At 37.4% G+C, this 21,306-nt stretch overlaps 1 protein-coding gene across 1 annotated transcript in view; it reads left to right on the top strand.

Moving 5' to 3' along the window:
* Window positions 1-21,306, top strand: part of LOC123868026 (uncharacterized protein C18B11.02c) — a 459,041-nt gene that overhangs the window by 290,462 nt on the left and 147,273 nt on the right. The gene's annotated exons all lie outside the window — the stretch shown is intronic.

The following is a 21,306-nucleotide window of genomic DNA, read 5'->3' on the forward strand; positions in this document are numbered from 1 at the left end:
GAGACTTTGAAGTTTCGCCAACAAAGGAGAGTCTTCGCCTATAAGTCTCCTAGCTCGACGGTCAACGGCATCCAGAGCCGCTAGTTGGTACTTTGCGGAGCCATCGTAGAGGTGACTGCAGTACTCCATGCACGATCTGACTTGTGCTTGATACAAAGTAATCAGTTGGCGCGGCGTGAAGTACTGCTTGACCTTGTTAAGGATGCCTAGTTTTTTTGCGGCGGTCTTAGCTTTGGCTTCGATGGATCTTCCGAAGTTGATGTTAGCCGAGACGTCGAGACCTAGGAGATCAATGTGGTCAGTGATGTTAATAGATATATTCCGGAAAGTGGGAGTCAAGGTAAAAGGACTCCGTTTTGCTGTAAGGTAATCCATATAGGTAGTGACCACGATCCCTGAGAAGCTCCAGCAATGGAGTCTATGGTTTACAATGATGATAGCAATGATAACGCTTTTCTTAGTAGGAATATTTCAGTTAAACATACAACATGAGAACTTCCTCGTAAATAAGGTACGGTAAAAAATGTTAACTTTAACTGCCTGAAACTAAGAGTTTCAGATGGGTTGAACCAGGTTGAACTGAAAAGTTTGTCAAGTATAATACGCGACAGGTCATTGACGGCTCCCGATTGCCATATCGACCTGTCGCGAACTATAAATTGTGAAATAAAGCACTTACTGATATCTTCCCCTTAAGTTGACACTCCTTAAATAACACTTAACTACCTAGTTCTTTTCATGTTTATAAAGTAACCACCAATTAATTATCATCCCACATCAAGTTACCTGGATAAATGGTCTTGGAATTGTCGCTTGATTCCAGTTACATTCTTTCATCAGTAGAGGCTAGTTCGAAAATAGGTCGTTTTAAAGTACTAGTGTTTGTAGTACCTAAAGGATAAGTATTTCACACGTGTAAATTAAAACTTTATAACACCCCCGACTAGTGAAGGTTACATTAACTGGAAAAGAGCTGATAACTTTCAAACGGCTGAACCGATTTTCTTGGATTATAGCTAAGAACACTCTCGATCAAGCCACCTTTCAAACAAAAACAAACAAAATTAAAATTGGTTCATTAGCTTAGGAGCTACGATGCCACAGACAGATACACACGTCAAATTTATAACACCTCTCTATTTGGGTCGGGGTTTAAAAATATGAAATACTTTGCCTGGTGGAGATTGCTAAAGCAATAAAGCCGCGTTTACATACAATTATGTTAGTTATTTAGTTTCTTTGTGTTGAATGTTGATATATATTATGTTGTGTGCAATAAAGAATTTCTGTATATCTTTATAGTGGCTTATCCGATAGACGACTCTTAATCTTAAACCGATATAGCTCAGTTGATTGCGAAGTTGAAATGGCAATGGCCATGGCACATATTCTGTCCCAAGGCGCTACAATGGCGACCTCGCACCGGAAACCACAGTAAGGTGGACAGTGGTCTGATTGGCATCAAATTATCGCTCGATATTGATGATGATGACGGTTTAATGCCACTGCTGTCCTATGGCTCCCTGCGACTTGTTTGGCATTTTACAGAGGATTTATTGCAATGATTAATAACCACCGTACTAAAGATCTATAGATCTACGAGTACCTGCTGGCCAATCAATAATCTGGTAACAAAATGACTTAATACTGAAAATGACAATTTAATCCGACGCTTCTGCAATAATTCATATTCCTCCCTCAAGGCGATATATCTCTATCTTGTACAAATTATAAACATGCTCACACGTTTCTTTTTATTTGCAGGTAAGTTCACTGACTAGCAGCCGAGTCTAGATTCTAGAACTAGTTGCAGTGGACGGGAATAGAAAAATTCGCAGCTAACATTATATGTGTATCAAGCCCTGGATCGTATGTACTAGTATAATCATCATTTTAGGGTTCCGTAACTCGAAAGGGAAAAAGTACCATATAAGTGGTCCTTTCCAAATCTGCTTTCCAAAGTTGATAAATAATGAACTACTTTAATGAACTACTTACTACTATTGTAATCACGTCTTGAAAGCTAGGACCCGAATTACCATATTTAGGGTTCCGTACCTCAAAAGTAAAAAAGGAACCCTTATAGGATCACTTCGTTGCCTGTCTATCTGCCTGTCTGTCTGTCTGCTGTAACTTGTCAAATTGGGGGAATCAAAATCTTATAGGCTATACTTACTTCCCGTTGACTTTTTGGTAGGTAGCAATGTTTTAGCACAAGTAAAGGAAAAATCCGAAAAAAAATAATCCAAGATTTCTCGTAAGGATGGTACGGAACCCGTCTGTGCGAGTCCGATTCAAACTTGACCGACTTTTTTCGTTATTTTGTCTTTTTGATGTCTTGCGCATCCACAGTCGGATGTGATTATAGTACTGGATTATTATCCTTGTTTAATCTTTATTCATTAGTTGCAAAATAATTGCGGGCTAAAAGTGAGCAGTTATCTAAATAGTTATCATTTGATCCAATCGCCGTTATAAATTTATTTTTATTATGAAACTTTACATGTTTAATGGATCAAGTAGGTTTATATTTTTTTGGTTGTATTATCTAGCACTATTAACTAGAATCGTTTAATTTTCTCACACGATGCAGTTCAGGTTTTAGGTACCTAAAAAAATTGCAAACGAGTAATAAAAGTCATCGTAAATTTTGTTAAACGAAAACAAAATTTGATTATTCATAATTTTAATTAATTTGCAGTTTGTTTGCATTAAATTGGAATTTAGTTTTTTTTCTATACCTTATAGACATTTTAAAGTTATCAAATCAAATCATTTTTTCTACAAACTTTTTGTATTATATGATTAAATAACAGAATTTAGTTTTTGTACAATAATAATTTATGATTTCTGATCCAGCTACATTATTTTTTCTCCAAAGATATTTTATGTCCGATTTGAATCCGAGGTACATCCGAGATATTTTCACGGATGACGGAGAGAACTCGGATGACGGAAGTAGGATCTAGTGCGTAAGCTACCAAACAAATAGTTCTATGACTACTTCGGAGCGTATTTTCAAGGACTCGGATCGGATGTAGTGCGTAATCACCCTTATCATTCCTTCAGAGTTCGATACGAGTCCGTCAATAATTAATTTGAATCTATAACAAAAGGGCCTGCTAACTTTAAAAGGTTTAAATAATTCCCGAACCGGCTTCCAGGGGGCCGCTGTCAAAGTTCCCTCCAAAGTTGGAGCGCTTCTTGAATCAGAAACTGACATACCCTTGTTTCAAAACAATTTTGGTACGTTATTGAAATTATATAAAGTTTATGTCCATCCATATCCATATTCGCATACTAATAATATAAATGCGAAAGTGTGTCTGTCTATCTACTAACTTTTCACGACCCACCTGCGAATTTTGGTACAGGGATAACTAGCATCCCAGGGAAAAACATAGGCTTCTTTTGTCCCGGAAAGTCATAAAATTCCCACGGGTTAAAATATCAAGATCCACGCGGATAAAGTCGCGGGCATCGTCTAGTTTTTTATATTGTTTAGCGCTTTAATTGGTCATCTACCTTGAGTATTTCATCCAGTTAAAAGGTATCTGAAAGAGGTCATCTCGGTCTATTTTTATTATTGTTTGTAAGTAAACATGAGTACCTATTATACTCATTGTTTACTTGTAGATTACGCGAGTAAAATTAGACTAAGCTTCAATTTAATGTAATTTTTGTATTGTCCTAAATGTAAGGTATAAAATCATAGCTGCCGCCATTTTCAAATCAACACGTCGCGTCAAAATCAAAGCAAGGTATCCTGAGTGCAAGTGCATTACGCAATTACGACTCAGGGCAGACGCTTGCAATCGATGTGTATGCTCTATATCGTCTGGAACAGGCCCAATCACATGAATCTTCAAAGTTCAGTTAAGTTGTGGCAATAACTAGTATAATTGCTCGGTAAACGGGCACGCAGCCGTTTAATTACAACCGGCCCGTACTGAAATTGTTTGCTTTTTTTTTTTTGCTTCCGCTATATTGTCGGTACCTGGAGTCTGGACTTTTAATATCTATAATAATATAATATAATATAAAAGGAAAAACTAACTGACTGGCTAACTGGCTGACTGACTGACCGATCTATCAACGCCCAGCTCAAACCACTGGACAGATCGAGCTGACATTTGAAATAAGAAAGCATTTTTAACCCCCGACCCAAAAAGAGGGGTGTTATAAGTTTGACGTGTGTATCTGTGTATCTGTGTATCTGTGTATCTGTGTATCTGTGTATCTGTCTGTGGCATCGTAGCGCCTAAACGAATGAACCGATTTTAATTTAGTTTTTTTTGTTTGAAAGGTGGCTTGGTCGAGAGTGTTCTTAGCTATAATCTAAAAAAATTGGTTCAGCCGTTTAAGAGTTATCAGCTCTTTTCTAGTTTTCTTGTAGAAAAGAAGGTTAGATAACCGTTAGGTTCATAATATTATGTCAATATACAAATGTCAAGCTGTCAAGATGGACGTTGCCTAAATACATAATTATTTATTTGAAAATGATGTTTTGGAAAACTCAATTACTTTGGATCGTCGGGGGTGTTATAAATTTTTAATTTACACTTGTTGATAATTAAACCCCAAAGGGGGTAAAATATGTGGGTATTCCTAATGCCGCTATAACAACAAACAACAAAAACTTCAAAATAATCGCCATGAAAATTTAAAAAAAAATCAAAAGTGGTCTTCTTGAACGGAACCCTTTGTGTGCGAGTCCGACTTGTATTTGATATATTTTTTTAACTTAAAACCCTAAAAAAATTTCAAAAGAAAAATAAAACCGACTTCAAAAACCAAAAACACTAAAAAGTAGAAAATAATTTTTGTTTAGCTACACATGTAATGTACCTAGGTATGAAGTCGAGCGAGCATATTAAAACAAAATTAGAAATCCAGAGTGAAGCTCGCCCGACTTCATACCTAGGTACATTACATGTGTAGCTAAACAAAAATTATTTTCTACTTTTTAGTGTTTTTGGTTTTTGAAGTCGGTTTTATTTTTCTTTTGAAAATTTTTTATTTCACAATTTTTAGTGGCCCCACTGTACTATAATATGCTATGCCCAGTTAAAACCCTACTGTTTACTAAGCTATTACAGTGATCGCGAGCAATTTGCTCTTATCCATTGAGGAGTTCTGTTCTCCATCTCCAAAGATATTCATCAGATCTTCACCAAATTTATATGGGACCACCTGCACAGTATACCCTTTCAAACAAAAAAAAATTTTTCCAAATCGGTCCAGGGGTCTTTGAGTAATCGGGGAACATACATAAAAAATAAAAAAAAAAATAAAAAAAAAAGATCCCGACGAATTGAGAACCTCCTCCTTTTTTGGAAGTCGGTTAATAAATGAGTTCGTAGTAAATGGCCGATCAATCTAACGACTGTCCGTATAGAGCTGTCCCACCGTAAGTCCATCTTTACAACTTTGATGTATTATTGGTCTTCGAGTGAATAATTCTCTCCATGGGCGAATCGTTAAGCGGCGAATAGTATCCTTCGCTTAATAATCCCATAAGATCCTGGCTTGGTTAATTGTGTTAATAAATCATACTAGGTTGGGAGACGGCGGCAACATTGCACATAGATGCAACGCATATAAAATTCAAGTGTAAATTAAAAATTTATAACACCCCCGACAAGTGAAGGTTACATACAGTAACTAGAAAAGAGCTGATAACTTTTAAACGGCTGAACCGATTTTCTTGGATTATAGCTAAGATCACTCTCGATCAAGCCATCTTTCAAACAAAAAAAACTAAATTAAAATCGGTTCATTACTTTAGGAGCTACGAGGCCACAAACAGATACACAGATACACACGTCAAACTTATAACACCCCTCTTTTTGGGTCGGAGGTTAATAAATGGCTCAAATTTTTATTTAGCCACAATTCATTCAATATTTTAAAGTAACGACCCGCCCGGAAAGGAAATGAGAAATGTATTGAGATTTTCATTAAAAAAATTCTATACAAAATACTGACTTTTCCAGTGTGTTTTCCAATTATAAAAACGTTGTTCTGACTAAATAACATTAGCCAAATGGATCGAGTCGTTCGAAAGTGATGTTCTTTCATACACGATACGAAAAAACGTGATACAAAATATACCTAAGAATTAAAATAGGAATGTAGAGAAAATCACCATCACGAGTTTCGATTGATTTATAAAATCTAATAACTCAAGAGAAGAATACTAGTTTCAAGAACAAGAATTCCCGGGATAAATTTTCTAATACATATTTATAAGGCGTCTTGTCACAATGAAATATTTATGTATTCAGTGCGACGAAAATCGTAAGTTTGTCTCTCATACTATACGGTCAGTGCATCCTAGCCGTCAGCTGCCGTTCGCCATTTAAGGCGAGTCCACACCTGCCGACTTGATTTAATATACTCGTTAGCTACTATGTGCAAAGTTATGCCAATCGACTTGACACTGTAGACATTGTATGTAACGCAGATGTGTTATTCAATGGCTTAAAAAAATAAAAATACTTACTATAGGTATTAAATATTTATTTTTGAATTGTATTCCTCACTGATATCACTACTGTATAATATAGATACGTATTTTTGTATAAATAATACTGATTTAATGGTAAATACCTGTTAACTATGCAAAATAAACTAAGTTTACCATAAATATAGTAAGATGAACAATAATTCAAGTAAAGTACGTACTGAATTTAAAGAATATTTTAAATTTTAAAATAATACTCATTTTATTATAATAAGTATTTTGTACTTATAAAACTGCGATTAAACTATTATACACTAGCTGATGCCCGCAGCTTCGCCTGCGTGGATTGGTCAGATCCCCTGCAGCATCAGGATTGAGGAGTTGGACTCCAAATTTTTTAGGAAACAATGTCGCAAAGTTCCTCTATCGATTAAAAAAGAAATGACGCAAATCGGTTCAGAAATGTCGGAGATTTCGGTGTACATAGGTAGAAAAACACAACTCCCTTTTTGAAAGTCGGTTAAAAAAGTAGCCTATGTTACTCCCTGGTCCATTCTCTACTTGTCTCTGAAAATCCCGTCAAAATCGGTTCAGCCGTTCCAAAGATTAGCCTTTTCAAACAGACAGATAGACAGACAGACAGACAGACAAAAATTTTAAAAACGTGTGATTCAGTGTTGGTATCATTCAAATAACCATATCAGCTTAATATGAGGTAGTTATTTCGAAATTACAGACAGACACTCCAATTTTATTTATTAGTATAGATACATACTTACGCCTTTTCCACACTTACCGACTTGGCTTAATAGTTTGACTACTTCATTAAGTACTACATTATGAAAAATTCGCAAGGAATTTTACGAATCGGTTAGTGTTGAATAGCTTTTATCCTTGCTTAATTAAAATTTTCCATATTTTTTTAACGCGGTAATGTTCGGTTCTCATCCAATTTTTTTTCCTAATTTATTTATCCTTGGCCGTCCTTCCGGGATTATTAATTAACGAAGATTTGCTTAACGATATTAATTTTTTGTTGGGTTTTTATTTTTAAAATTGCTTAAATATTTCTGAGAATAAACTTACACATTGAATATTTTTAACAGATTTTAAAAAGGAAGAGATTGGAGGCTTTAATGCTAACCTTAAATAGAGGTAATGATACATTGAAGTCAGATTAATTAGAAAACCGGTCAAGTCCGTGGCGGGCCACGTTCAGTGTAGGGTTCCGTAGTTGCCCGTCACAATATAACAGTTGTTTTACATAACTAACTGTAAAAAAATTCAGCCCCAATATACGTGTAATGGAGGTACCATAATTTTTTTTAAAGATTTCATTTTACCCCTTTGTCCATGTATAATTAATAACGTAAAATGTCATAAATAAATCAATCCCTTCGTGAAAATTTCTAACATTAACTATTATAGCATAAAAATACAACTTCTTGCGTGAATCTTCTTTTGAGGAAATTCATTAATACTTATAAATTGTAATAAACAATTTAGCCTAGAATAAAATTTCACTGCAACATCAAGAAGTAAAATATGACAGAAGACATATAAATAAAAACTACGAGCAACAAATGTTTGGACAGACTCCATCTTCTTGGCAAACAGTCAAAAATAAATTAAAACTGCATAATTTGTATGAATGTTCGTGTCACAATACGTTTTACGTATTTTTTTTTTATTAAAAACAACTTTTTAAAACAATATGGCGTTTAGTTTTCACTGTAAATATTTTTTAATAACATTGCCACTGAAAAAAATGATTTTTTATTTTGCACAACAAAAATAGTAAATTGAACAGATCTTGTGGTTTCTAAAAAAACTTTAATGTTATTACTATCGTACCTAAGTACAAATTACGGAGAGAATAGTTAATAGTTCTTCGAACAATGACTGTAGTTTTTTCTCTATTGAAAATATAGAAAAAATATTTTTTTGGAATTGTATAAAAATTGTAGTTTCCTTAATATCAAACAACAAGAAAGCAAATTAATGTTGCAGTGTCATCCAATTCCAACGTACCTATATTATGTTTTAAACTTCAAGTATCTAGCTCATCGGATTGCAATATTTATGCCGGACTGACAAACAAACAGACCGACAAGAAAGCGAATTAATAAAAACGTGTTTAAATAACGGTCGTCGTCACTCCAACAAGCTAGTTTAAAACTTGTTTTGTTACCCAAATGCGTTTATAATAAGTTCTTATGAACTCTGTTGGAAATAATCAATTGGACTTAGATAATAACAAATAATAACATTATGTAATTATATTCAGTTATTCATATAAATAGGTATTTATGTATATACTTATACACAGTTAAATCGGTATTTATAAGTATGAGTTTAATACTATGCTACAACAAGGCCACCACGAAGTTCATTTACGTATAAAAACCTCTTTTCGGTCATTATTTCGTACGAATGTAATTTTTATATTACATATTGAAGGTCCTAACATTAAATAGAGGATTATTAAGTCCAATCCATACTTAAGAGGAGTCTCTCCGTCACTCGCTTCATACAAACGTAGTTCCAATTTCATTTGAATATTAAGCAACCAAAGTCCATGAAATTTTGCAGACATATTCTAGAAACTAATATCTATGTCTGTGGTTTTTTTCAGATTTCTGTTAAAATATTCGGTTTCAAAGTTACGCGGTCATAAACATACAAATCTTTGAGCCCCTGTAATTTTAAAACTACATATTTAAAAAAAAATCTAAAACACCACAGACACAGACATTAGTTTTTAGAATAAGTCTGCAAAATTTCATGGACTTTGGTTGCTTAATATTCAAATGAAATTGGAACTACGATGGTATGAAGCGAGTAACGGAGAGACCCCTCTTAATTCTTATAATGGCAGTCATAGAAACTGAAATTTATTCAGATAGGCTGAGTCCATGTGAACCTGTTTTGTGCTTATATTTTTTTATGATTGCCATCTAAGCAATTAAAAAACACTTGGTATTATTGTAAAGCTGCGTTCATATTGTAGTAAATGACATTTTTTGTCTGCATTTACTTACTTTCAAATCAAATCAAAAATTTGAGTATGTCATGTTGAACAACTAGTAACTTCTGTGGTGTCTCTATGCTAAGTAGGGGCTTTGGTTACTCTACCACTTTAGTTTCAGTGCTGTTTTACTTTATCTTGTTAATTCATTCATTCATTTCATATACCTTTTTAAATGTTGTTATGGATTTAGAATGGGAAATATATTCTACTAGCTGACGCCCGCGACTTCGTCCGCGTGGATTTAGGTTTTTCGAAATCCCGTGGGAACTCTTTGGTTTTCCGGGATAAAAAGTAGCCTATGTGCTAATCCAAGATATTATCTATCTCCATTCTCAATTTCAGCCAAATCCGTCTAGTAGTTTTTGCGTGAAGGAGTAACAAACATACACACACACACACATACAAACTTTCGCCTTTATAATATTAGTGTGATATAGTGTGAAGTGTGATAAATAACCTTTCTTTCATCATTATGTAAACTGATCGTAGGCCCAATACTGAGCACGGCTATCCTCTCTGAATTAAAAGGTAGTAAAATAGTAAAACATGTAGGTACAGTCCGCGACAGGTTTAGATGGCAATCGAGATATGAGGCGGGGGTACTCGCGGCGGGTGTGCGGACCGATCCCTACCAGATTTCAACCAGTCGCATACAGAGGTGTAGTGGTTTGGATTTCTCTATATAGTAAATATCTTTGTTCTTCAATCATAATATCATACAAATTGAAACAATTGACCGGATAGTCTGACCTTGGCGCCAATCTTGATTGTGAGCGTTGGCAGCGACGTAGCTACTGAATTGGTGTGATGAGAGCTGACACGTTATAGATTTAGTGCATTCAGCAACACACGAGCAGATAGGCTTTGAAGCTAGGATAGGCATGTAGACAGGAACCTATTTATTTGCAGGTCAAAATAATAAAGAAACCCGGCCAAGTGTGAGTCGAGCCTCGATCTATTAGGGTTTCGTACATAATTATGTTTTGTTTAGTTTTTAAGATAGACATCATCACAAAAATGGTCTAAATCTGACAACCTTGACCTATACTGCTCTGTTGATTTCTACAATTTTAGGCGAGAAAAAAATTTCGATTTAAGCTCTGTATACTCTAAATATCTCTCCATAGATTCGTAGAGATCCATGAGCCTACATACATCTACAAAATAGATGCCAGATCAATAGTTCATGCACTCTTGAACGGTACTTTCCAATATGTTCTTCGCGAGGTGAAATTTTTCGATTCACTCGTGCACTGGCAAGATTTTTTGTGACTTGTGGATGGCTCTGCGACTCGCGAAGTTTAGCAGTCTTTTTTATTTTTCTTCAATAGGCTACAGTTATAAAGATAGATTATCACAATCAAAAATATAGGTATTTTGGATTATTGTAGACCGAGTGGGCTGGTAGTTTTGCAAAAAAGAGAACATGGCGTACAGCGTCTCTTCTCTGAGAAAGGGGCCGTATTGCTTTTGATTTATCACGATAGCTACAGTGTGATTTTGACACTGAATATATTTGCCTAGACTGCAGCTCTCTCAATTAAACTAGTGACATTGGCTAAGCTTGTTATTTGTAGTAATATGCAAATCTAGTATTTGGTAATGTTATCTGAAGCTAAATCAAATTTTCAAAATACTTTAAATATAAAGAAACCGCTGTATATGGTTCAATAAACGCTTCTAGTTGTAAGCAGCTGTATAAAGAACAAGAAACCTACGCTTGAGTTTGCTATAATTCGCTGAAAGAGACAAATCTACGAGCTTTACCTATACCTAGGCCAACGAGTTCTATAGACTGATAAGAAGCTGTTATGTTTTGAAGCGCGCTCATAGGTGTCGTTCTATCCAAAGGTGCGTAAACACAGTGTTAGTATCTGTATAGCCCGTGCCTCTACACATAAGTCCTCTGCACACGCACAAGCGTACGGACTTGAAGAAGGATTTGGCTTCACTTTTCATAATACGAATATGTTATGTCCTATGCCTGTCTAGAGTTTTGCAATATTTTTGGTCTAGGCCTTAAATTATTTATTTAGTGTTGAAATTACTTATATGCGAGTACCTACTCGTAGTTCTGCGATAAAATCACTTGTTTTGAGGTCAATGAAAATCGTGCCTTCATAATAATTGTAGTATATGCACACGTCCTAAACATTCCAAGGTTGGAAGCTTCCAAGCTATAAGCGTTTACTTGTACACAGTACACACAGCCTTGGATACAACTTAATGGTCCATACAGACTCTGAGACCAAATTACGGGTAATGGCCGTTTTTGAGATAAGTTAAATTGTCGAAAAATTCGCGTTCGACAATAATTACAGGGCACTCGCTAAAGATCATAAGTACTCAAAAATTCGAAAATTGCCCGCAATTTAGATGCATCTTTATCGTTTTGATGTTTTGTAGGCTTTTTTACAGAAATTATGTATGGGATGAATTTTTATAGGCATTTTTACTCTCGCTGTAATAACACTTGACCAAAAACGGCAGAAGAAGGGCAAAGTTGTCCACCCTTGCTCTATTATCCCTGCCTATTGTCTGAAGATGAGAACTATGCTTGTAGTTTCTGTACGTCATCAAACCCATAAATGCATGAGTAGATCCATAAAAGAACCAGAAAAACGCTACTTTTCTCAGAAATAAATGACAATATTACAAGTATAATTTCTTTGCTTTAAAGTCATTTTGCCCCAGTTCAAGAAACGGAATACAAGGTTTCTTTTAACATCTAGTTCAAAGGTTTACGGATGGAAGACTAGAATATTTTCCATTTTATCTATGCATGACATACTTATTATGAGCTGTTACTCATGATAACTATAGTATATGTAACATGATATTAATTGGCCTTTGATCGGTGGTGGTGACGTCGTTTTTAATTTTGTTAATCCAGGGTGATACTCGATATCAACACGCATTAGAGTGGGATTAAGGGCCTCATATCCTATTTTCTATCTAAGTATATATAAAAGAAGAAACTGACTGAGAAATATTTAACGTACAGCACAAAGGTCTGGGTTTAGACACTGGAGGTAACAAACAGACAAACCGACAGACAGGCAAACACTCTTTCGTATTTGTAATATTAGTATGTGTGCGCGCACACGTTCGAATATGCAGGAAACCAGGGCGCGCGCCGTGACCGTGAATGACGTTTATTATCTGTGTAAAACTGAACACTCTTCTTTGTCCTTTTGTAACCAATTTTCATTGCTGGTCGAATTCATAAATTAATAATGTATATTTCCTGTTTTATTGCAATTAATACACCTACGCCAAATCCGATGGATCTCGGACACGAATAAAACTACAAATCCGGTGTGGTGCCGCAAACATAATGGCGACCGTGAACAATTCTACCTGTACAACGCAACCAACAAAGACGTACAAAAACTGCCGCATCATCGCCGACGAAACAGAAAAAGGATCGCAGCCCACGGAGATACCAAGACAAAGTGAGCCCGTTCCTTACCTTCAAATACCCAAAGCTATTCTATTCACCTATAATATATTCTATTCACCTATATTTACAAAATTCAAGCTAAATCTGTGTTTAGGTAATTACAAAATCTTCCTATACAATACTATTGGCATACAAGTTGTCTAAACTATTTTCGCATCTCATGCTCTAACAACGACTTGAAAGTCTTAATAAACTAAATTTAAAGGTTCTAATCAGCAAAATACCTATCATTAAAGAATTGCTAAACCAATTCTACATAATTAAATATCGTACCTTCTTAATTATCTTAGTATAATTGAAACCATTTTCCAAAATTATAAAATATAAATCCATTGCTTCAATGCCTATACTATAGCTCCCTACTATTATTACTTGATACACAAAGCTGCATAATTATCAATTCCAGTGCAACTCAGAGACGCTTGCTAAGGCACAGCACTTAATCCAGTCGTGCTCCCACGCATACTGTGGCAGCCTCGAACTTCAGCCAGTGCCGCCGGCCCCCTGCAACCGTTGCACAGCACCAGTCTACTTCTGCGCACGGCTAGTGGAACATCAAACTTGAAGCGAGGAGCGTATTGTATCAAACTTCATATACAAGTAAGCTACCCTTTCTATACCTGCATCAGTGTATTGATCTCAAATCATGGAAAATACATTTAAAGCTTTAAATTTAAAACGTGCCTCAATTAAGGGCCGCGTTACTAAATTCAGTAATCAGTTAGATGACCTAAAAGGCCGTAGAATAACTCCATCTGAGGTCGACATACTGACGCAAAGGTTAGCAAAGATTGAAGCATTATTCGCCGAGTTCGATGGTGTGCAAGATCAAATAGAGGGCTTGGATGAAAAGAATTTAAGCGTTGAGTTAGACACTAGGGAGACCATTGAACAAGCTTTCTATAATTCAATCTCGGTTGCTAAAGAAATCATATCGGACAACAGTGCCTCTAAGAAAGCTGGATCATTCGACCAAAGTTATACCTCAGCGATAGGGGCAGACGAGGAGGATCACGAAGTGATCGGATTTCGTCTCCCTATAATTAAAATCACTCCTTTTTCTGGAAATTATCAATCTTGGGTTCAGTTTAGAGACACTTTCAATTCTTTGATTAACAGCAACCCTAGAATTAAAAATATACATAAGTTTCATTACCTCGTATCATACTTAGAGGGTGAAGCGGCTCGAGTGATCAGCAATCTTGAGGTGTCTGATGCTAATTATCCTGAAGCGTGGAATCTATTGTGTGAGCGTTACAACAACACACGTCAATTGATAAATAGTCATTTAAAATTACTTTTTAACATTGAACAGACTCGCGAGAGTGACATATCTTTAAGATTCGTTGTTGATCACATTACCAAAAACTTGCGGGCACTTAAAACTTTAAACCAACCAACCGAGCATTGGGATGTTGTGATCATATATTTAGTCTCAGCAAAGTTAGACAGCAATACCCGAGTCAAATGGGAAGAATATATTCATGCTAATGTCAGGTCTTCGGAGATGCCTACACTTGATGATTTTTTGACTTTTTTGAAGGCTCGTGCCGACGTGCTTGAGTCTGTTTTCCGTAGTAAGCAGGAACCAAACAAGAACATCAAGCAAACTCCGAATATCTCACAAGGCTATAAAAAAGCTCAGTCTTCTGTATCCACTAAATCCTTTGTTGTTGAGAAGGGTGACAGTTCCAATGTCTCGCTAACTTACAAGTGCGCGGTTTGTAAAAAGGATCATCGCATTTATGAATGCGAACAATTCAAATCAAAATCAATTGAAGAGAGGGCAGCACTGGTAGCCAAGCTAAGATTATGTACAAATTGTTTGCGGGTAGGGCATAATCAACGTTTCTGCAAGACCCCAGGTTCTTGCAAGAACTGTAAAAAGCGTCACAGCACTATGATATGTAAGGCTTCTGAGCCTGATAAAGAAACAAGAGAAACAAATGAAGGTACTTCTGATCCCATTGCGATGTCAGCCACCATGTCTTCAGAGACTCTATTGTGTACAGCACTGGTTGACGTCATCAATCCTAAAACTAATGAAGCTGTTACTACAAAAGCACTGCTAGATTGTGCTAGCCAGTGTACATTCATATCAAAAAAGTTAAAGGAACAGTTAAATCTGACACCATTACTCTCCGAGACGAAAAATGTCACAGGAATCGGTGACATAGCGTTCAAGCTTCCTGCTGAACGGTGCGAAATACGCATCAAATCCAAACAAAACCCGTTCAGTATTATTTCATCATGCCTCGTCATCCCTAAAATTTCAGGAAAAATTCCTAAAACACTAATTAATATTTCACATTTAAATTTAGCTTCGTTTGCTCTTGCAGACCCACAATTTAACGAACCTTCAGAAATAGGTATACTCATAGGTGCGGACATCTTTTGGGATGTGATCTTATCAAAGCAGCAGTCCCTTGGCAAAGGTAATCCTATTCTGCGCCAGTCAAAATTAGGTTGGCTCATTGCAGGTCCGTTACACCAAAAATGTGATGACACCATACAATGCAATTTTACAAAAGTCACTAATAGTGCTAGTGACATAACGGATAATTCCTTGACAAGTCTACACAAGGATTTAAAAAGATTCTGGGAGCTAGAAAGCTTACCAACGAAACCTCTACTAACCTCGCAAGAGATAGAGTGTGAAAATCATTTCACAGAACATACCAAACGAAACAGTGAAGGGCGTTTCATAGTTAAACTCCCGCTCACTGAAACACCAGATTGTCTGGGTGACTCATACTATATGGCAAAAAAGAGATTTCTAAATCTGGAACGTCGATTCAAAAAGCAACCTGAAATTAAGGAGGCTTATGTAGACTTCATTAATGAATATGCTCACCTAGGACATCTATCAATTTCAGATGTTGACCGACCTGAAAACGGCTATTTTGTCCCACACCATCCAGTTATCCGCGAGGGCAGTGAATCAACGCGCCTCCGCGTCGTATTCGATGCATCGAGCCGCACAGCCAATCACAGCTGCACACCAGGTTCTAAACTATCTTGTTTGTCCGTAAATGATATACAAATGATAGGTCCTACGATACAAGACTCTCTTTTTAACATCCTTATTCGATTTCGTCAATATCAGTATGTGATATCGGCTGATATCGAAAAAATGTACCGTCAGATATTAGTACATGAGTCTGATCGCAATCTGCAGCTGATTTTGTGGCGAGATGCAGAGGACAAACCGTTACAAACTCTCAGGCTCAACACAGTCACATATGGTTTTGCTAGCGCAAGTTTTCTTGCAACGCGTTGTCTCTGGCAAGTTGGAGAAGAATGTGATGACCCGGTCATTAAAAAGATTATACAAACCGATTTTTATGTCGACGACTTATTGACAGGTCATGACGATGAGAGCCAACTTCGATTTATTCAGCAGGCGGTTGCTGAAAACCTTGCTAAGGCGGGATTTAACTTGCGCAAGTATCGCTCCAACTTACCTTCTCTGTTATCAGCTGAAACTATTCAGTCCAATGGGAACCTAATAATAAGCGAAACCACGAATACCCTTGGTCTTAGCTGGGATCCATCCCGAGATATTCTGAGGTTTCCCATCGATATCAGCACAGTTGATGCCGTCACTAAACGCACGATACTTTCGTCAACGTTCAAGCTTTTCGACCCTTTGGGGCTCCTATCTTTGTGCACTATCGTTCCCAAAATTTTAATTCAGACCTTATGGTCCCTAAAACTGGATTGGGATGATCCAGCACCTCAAGAAGTTGTCAAATCTTGGAAGAATTTCACTGACGGCATGGAATCAGTTTCCTCTTTATCTATCCCGAGATTAACGATAATCCCAAATGCAGAATCCATTGAAATGCATTGTTTCTGCGACGCATCGCAACGCGCATTTGGCTCATGCATCTTTCTAAGATCATTTAATAAAGAAGGCCAAGTGCGTGTGAATTTGCTTTGCGCCAAATCACGCGTTGCTCCAGCATCCACTCCAACTACAATTCCCCGTCTTGAACTCTCGGGCGCTCTGCTTGCAGCTGAAATGAGTTCCACTGTATCTCAAGCTTTACGTTGCCAAATCTCACGAATCGTCTATTGGACTGATTCGAGCATCGTATTAGCTTGGATACGGAATGGCTCCAAGAATCTCAAGGCTTTTGTGGCAAACAGAGTTGCCACTATTCGAGAACTTACTGAGACGTCGGCATGGCATCATGTTCCCACGGAGCACAACCCAGCAGATCTGCTGTCTCGTGGAGTAGATCCCCGAGACATAGCAAGTTGTAACCTGTGGTGGTTTGGGCCATCATTCTTGACTATGCCAGAATCTGAATGGCCATCGTCGCAGTCGCAACCTCCTATTGAGACGGATGAATTACCTGAGGTGAAGGCGCACGTCGTCGAAACAAATGATGCAGAGCCATCACCATTTAATGTACAAAAACATTCTAAACTAAAGACGGTACAAAACATTTTTGGCTACATCAATAGATTTATGCATAATTGCAAGAACCCAAAAAATAAACTCACCGGTTCACTATCCGCGTCTGAGCTTGACAAAGCGCTCCAAAAATTAGTTTATATCTCCCAGTTAGAGTCCTTTCAAAAAGAATACGACAGGCTATTAAAAGGAAAGTCACTTAATCCTAAATCTAATATTGCGGCACTTAACCCGTTTCTCCATGAAGGTCTAATTAGGGTAGGTGGACGTATACAAGCTTCCGAATATAGCTTTGACATGAAGCACCCCATGTTGTTAAGCTCTAAACATCATTTTACAAAATTGCTGTTAGAGCAGGAACACCGCAAGCTTTTACATGCAGGTCCGCAGGCTTTACTAGCCTCTATTAGAACTCGTTTCTGGCCTATAGGCGGTAGAAACCTTGCGCGACGAACCGTTCTCAATTGTATAGTTTGTAGGCGTTTTCAGGGTCGATCGGCCACGAATATCATGGGCAACTTACCTTCGGAAAGACTTATGCCAGATTTTCCCTTTCATGTTGTTGGAACTGACTTTGCTGGGCCATTTATGATCACGGATCGCAAAGGTCGTGGTTGCAAAATATCGAAAGCTTATTTATGTATTTTTATATGTTTCAAATACAAGTGTATCCATTTAGAAACGGTCTCAGAACTGTCCAAAAACGCTTTTGTTTTAACGCTCAGGCGATTTATTGCACGCCGAGGTCTCCCAAGGTCAATTCATTGCGATAATGGTGGAAATTACGTCTCGGCGGCAAGAGAAATCCGCGAATTTCTGCAAGCCAATAGCGATGCTATTCATGATTTTGCCGCCAACGAAGGAGTCGAATTTTGCTTCTCCCCCCCCATACGCTCCTCACTTCAACGGGTTGATGGAGGCCGGCGTGAAATCGGCGAAGTTTCACCTAACCCGGATCGTAGGAAACACGCATTTAACTTTCGAGGAGCTGTGCTCGTTGTTTACTCAAATAGAAGCCATCCTTAATAGTAGACCCCTCTATTCCCTCAGCTCCTCACCCAACGATTTCTATCCCCTAACCCCGGGCCACTTTTTAATCGGAAGACCCCTGGTATCGCTGCCAAGCCCTAACTTGCTGGAAACTAAGGAAAGCCAGATCGACAGGTTTCTACGCATAGAGCGAATGCGTCAGCTGTTCTGGCGGCGCTGGAGCCACGAATTTGTTTCCGAACTGCAAGAACGAGTCAAGTGGCGGACGACAGGAAATAACTTACGAGTGGACGACCTGGTAGTGTTGAAGGAAGACGGCTTACATCCACTACATTGGCGCCTAGGCAGAATCAAAAAATTGTTCCCGGGAGAGGACGGCGTGACGCGAGTCGTGGATGTCACTACAGCGAAGGGCGTCGTGCGCCGCGCCATCGGCCGCATTTGCTTACTACCGAGCCCCAACGACACGGAAAGGAAGTCTTGAAAGCTGAAGGCTTTCCAGGGCCCGGAGTATGTGCGCGCACATATTCGAATATGCAGGAAACCAGGGCGCGCGCCGTGACCGTGAATGACGTTTATTATCTGTGTAAAACTGAACACTCTTCTTTGTCCTTTTGTAACCAATTTTCATTGCTGGTCGAATTCATAAATTAATAATGTATATTTCCTGTTTTATTGCAATTAATACACCTACGCCAAATCCGATGGATCTCGGACACGAATAAAACTACAAATCCGGTGTGGTGCCGCAAACAGTATGGATCAGTTAACATAGGACAGAAGAAAAAAGCCTCTGGTTACGTGAAATTAATTGTTTTTTTATTTAGTATAAATTTTAAAACTACGTAGATAATAATAATAGTATTATGTAGATTCAATTAACTCTAAAGGACTAATTTGACTAGCCCGCGTTACGTGGGAGGCCGAGCTACGAGTAAAACCATCATAATCTTTACCACTTTTACTACTTTTCTTTTATAAGTTTATGGCACCCTCGTCAAGGCACTTAAAATGGCTCCCATATTATACAAATAAAACTGGGCAATTGATATGTTCTAAGTGTTTTATGTTTAAATTAACTTTAAAAATAATTATACAATCTTAGCAATAAATTATGTGGTAATTATTCGAACAAAGTACGATCATGTTTGCATGTAAGCAAAGTCACTGTATCAGTAAAGTTGTTGAAAATGCAAATCAGTCTTCACAACGGATGTACACGACCGAGATACTATATTTTTAGCAAATTATACGCTCAAGAGGTTTTTTATTACCTCAAAATGCATTTGCATAGTGATTTACTGCTGCAAATCGTCTGCACCTCCCTCGGTCCGGCCTTGCCAAAATAATTACGTGTACGGCGGCCATTCGTACACAAAACTTGAGATAAAGATGATCATCATCATCATGATCAACCCATCGCCAGCCCACTACTGAGCACAGGTCTTCTCTTAACATGAGAAGGGGTTTGGCTATGCTACGCTCTAGCCAAGTGGGTATTGGCACAGTTTACACACCTTTGAGAACATTATGGAGAACTCTCAGGTATGCCATTTTCCCCACGATGTTTTTCGTAAGCGAGTTGCTTATTGATATTTAATTGCTTAAAAATTCAAAATTCAAATTCAAAATAAAACGTACATAACTCCGAAAAGTTAGAGGTGCGTTCCCGAGATCTAAACTCCAACCTCCTGAATAGGGGACGGAAGTCTTTACCACTGGGTTATCACGGTATTTAAATATTAATTAATAATACAATATAACACGGCCATCCGCTAATGGATGAAATCCCGTGGGAATTCATTGATTTCTGGTATAAAAAATAGCCTATGTGTTAATCCAGGGTATAATCTATCTTCATTCCTTTCAGCCAAATCCTCCCATTAGTTTTTACGTGAAAGAGTAACAAACATACAAACATACGCACATACACAAATACACACAAACTTTGGCGTATATAAGCGTTAAAAATGCCAGTGCGTCGCTGTCCTTATTAGTCTTATTAGAACTTGGCTAAAAACACTGGCCGTGTTTTCTTGATACATGCTTACTCGGTTAATTGGAAACCAAGCAATGAATTTGATCCTTGACACGTTATGACGATACAAATTAGCTGGCAAGGTCGCGGAGTCTTAAATAAGTAGGCACGGATTTTTTATGGTAGCTTTTGTAACGCGCAATATTTATGGGTACATACTTATTTAATTACGCAAATGTATGGATAAAAGAATTCTATAAGTACTTTACATGCAAATGATCGTGATTGCGACTCCGACTGAATATGATTATGGTGAGGATCAATTGTGTTAGAATCAATACCCAAATAAACTAGCTGATATAGGTTTTTAAAAATCCCGTAGGAACTCTTTAATTTTCCGGAATAATAAAAAGCATATTATGTGTTAATCCAGGGTATCTATCTCCATTCTAAATTTCAGCCGAATCAGTCCAGTAGTTTTTGTGTGAAAGGGTAACAAACATACACTCAAATTTTCGCATTTTAATACTTGTGCGTTGCGAAAGTGTGCTTGTTTATTGATTTATTCTTCAATCACGTCGCAAAGGAAAATCGACGTGATTTTTTGCATGACTAAATTATAGTTAAAAGCCTGGGGAGTGACACGGGCTACTATTTATTCTGGAAAATCAGTGTTCCCACGGGCTTTTTAAATTTAAATCCACGCGATAGTGACGCACATCGCACTTTTATTTGTGTTATTTACAATTTTTCTTATGTCTTCCTTAATTGTAATAGTGTAGGTACAATAAAGACTGTTTCATTCATTCATTCACGTGGATGAAGTCGTGAAAGTCTGCATTGATTTGTAAAACGTCTGCTCGCGTATTTTTTCATCTCCAGGCGAATGTGACGTCCTAATTATCATAATCGTATGCAAGCCCTCGACGTTTGGAGAACCCTCCTCTCAAGCATC

This window comes from Maniola jurtina, chromosome 1, assembly GCF_905333055.1.
Source record: "Maniola jurtina chromosome 1, ilManJurt1.1, whole genome shotgun sequence".
Classification (NCBI taxonomy): domain Eukaryota; kingdom Metazoa; phylum Arthropoda; class Insecta; order Lepidoptera; family Nymphalidae; genus Maniola; species Maniola jurtina.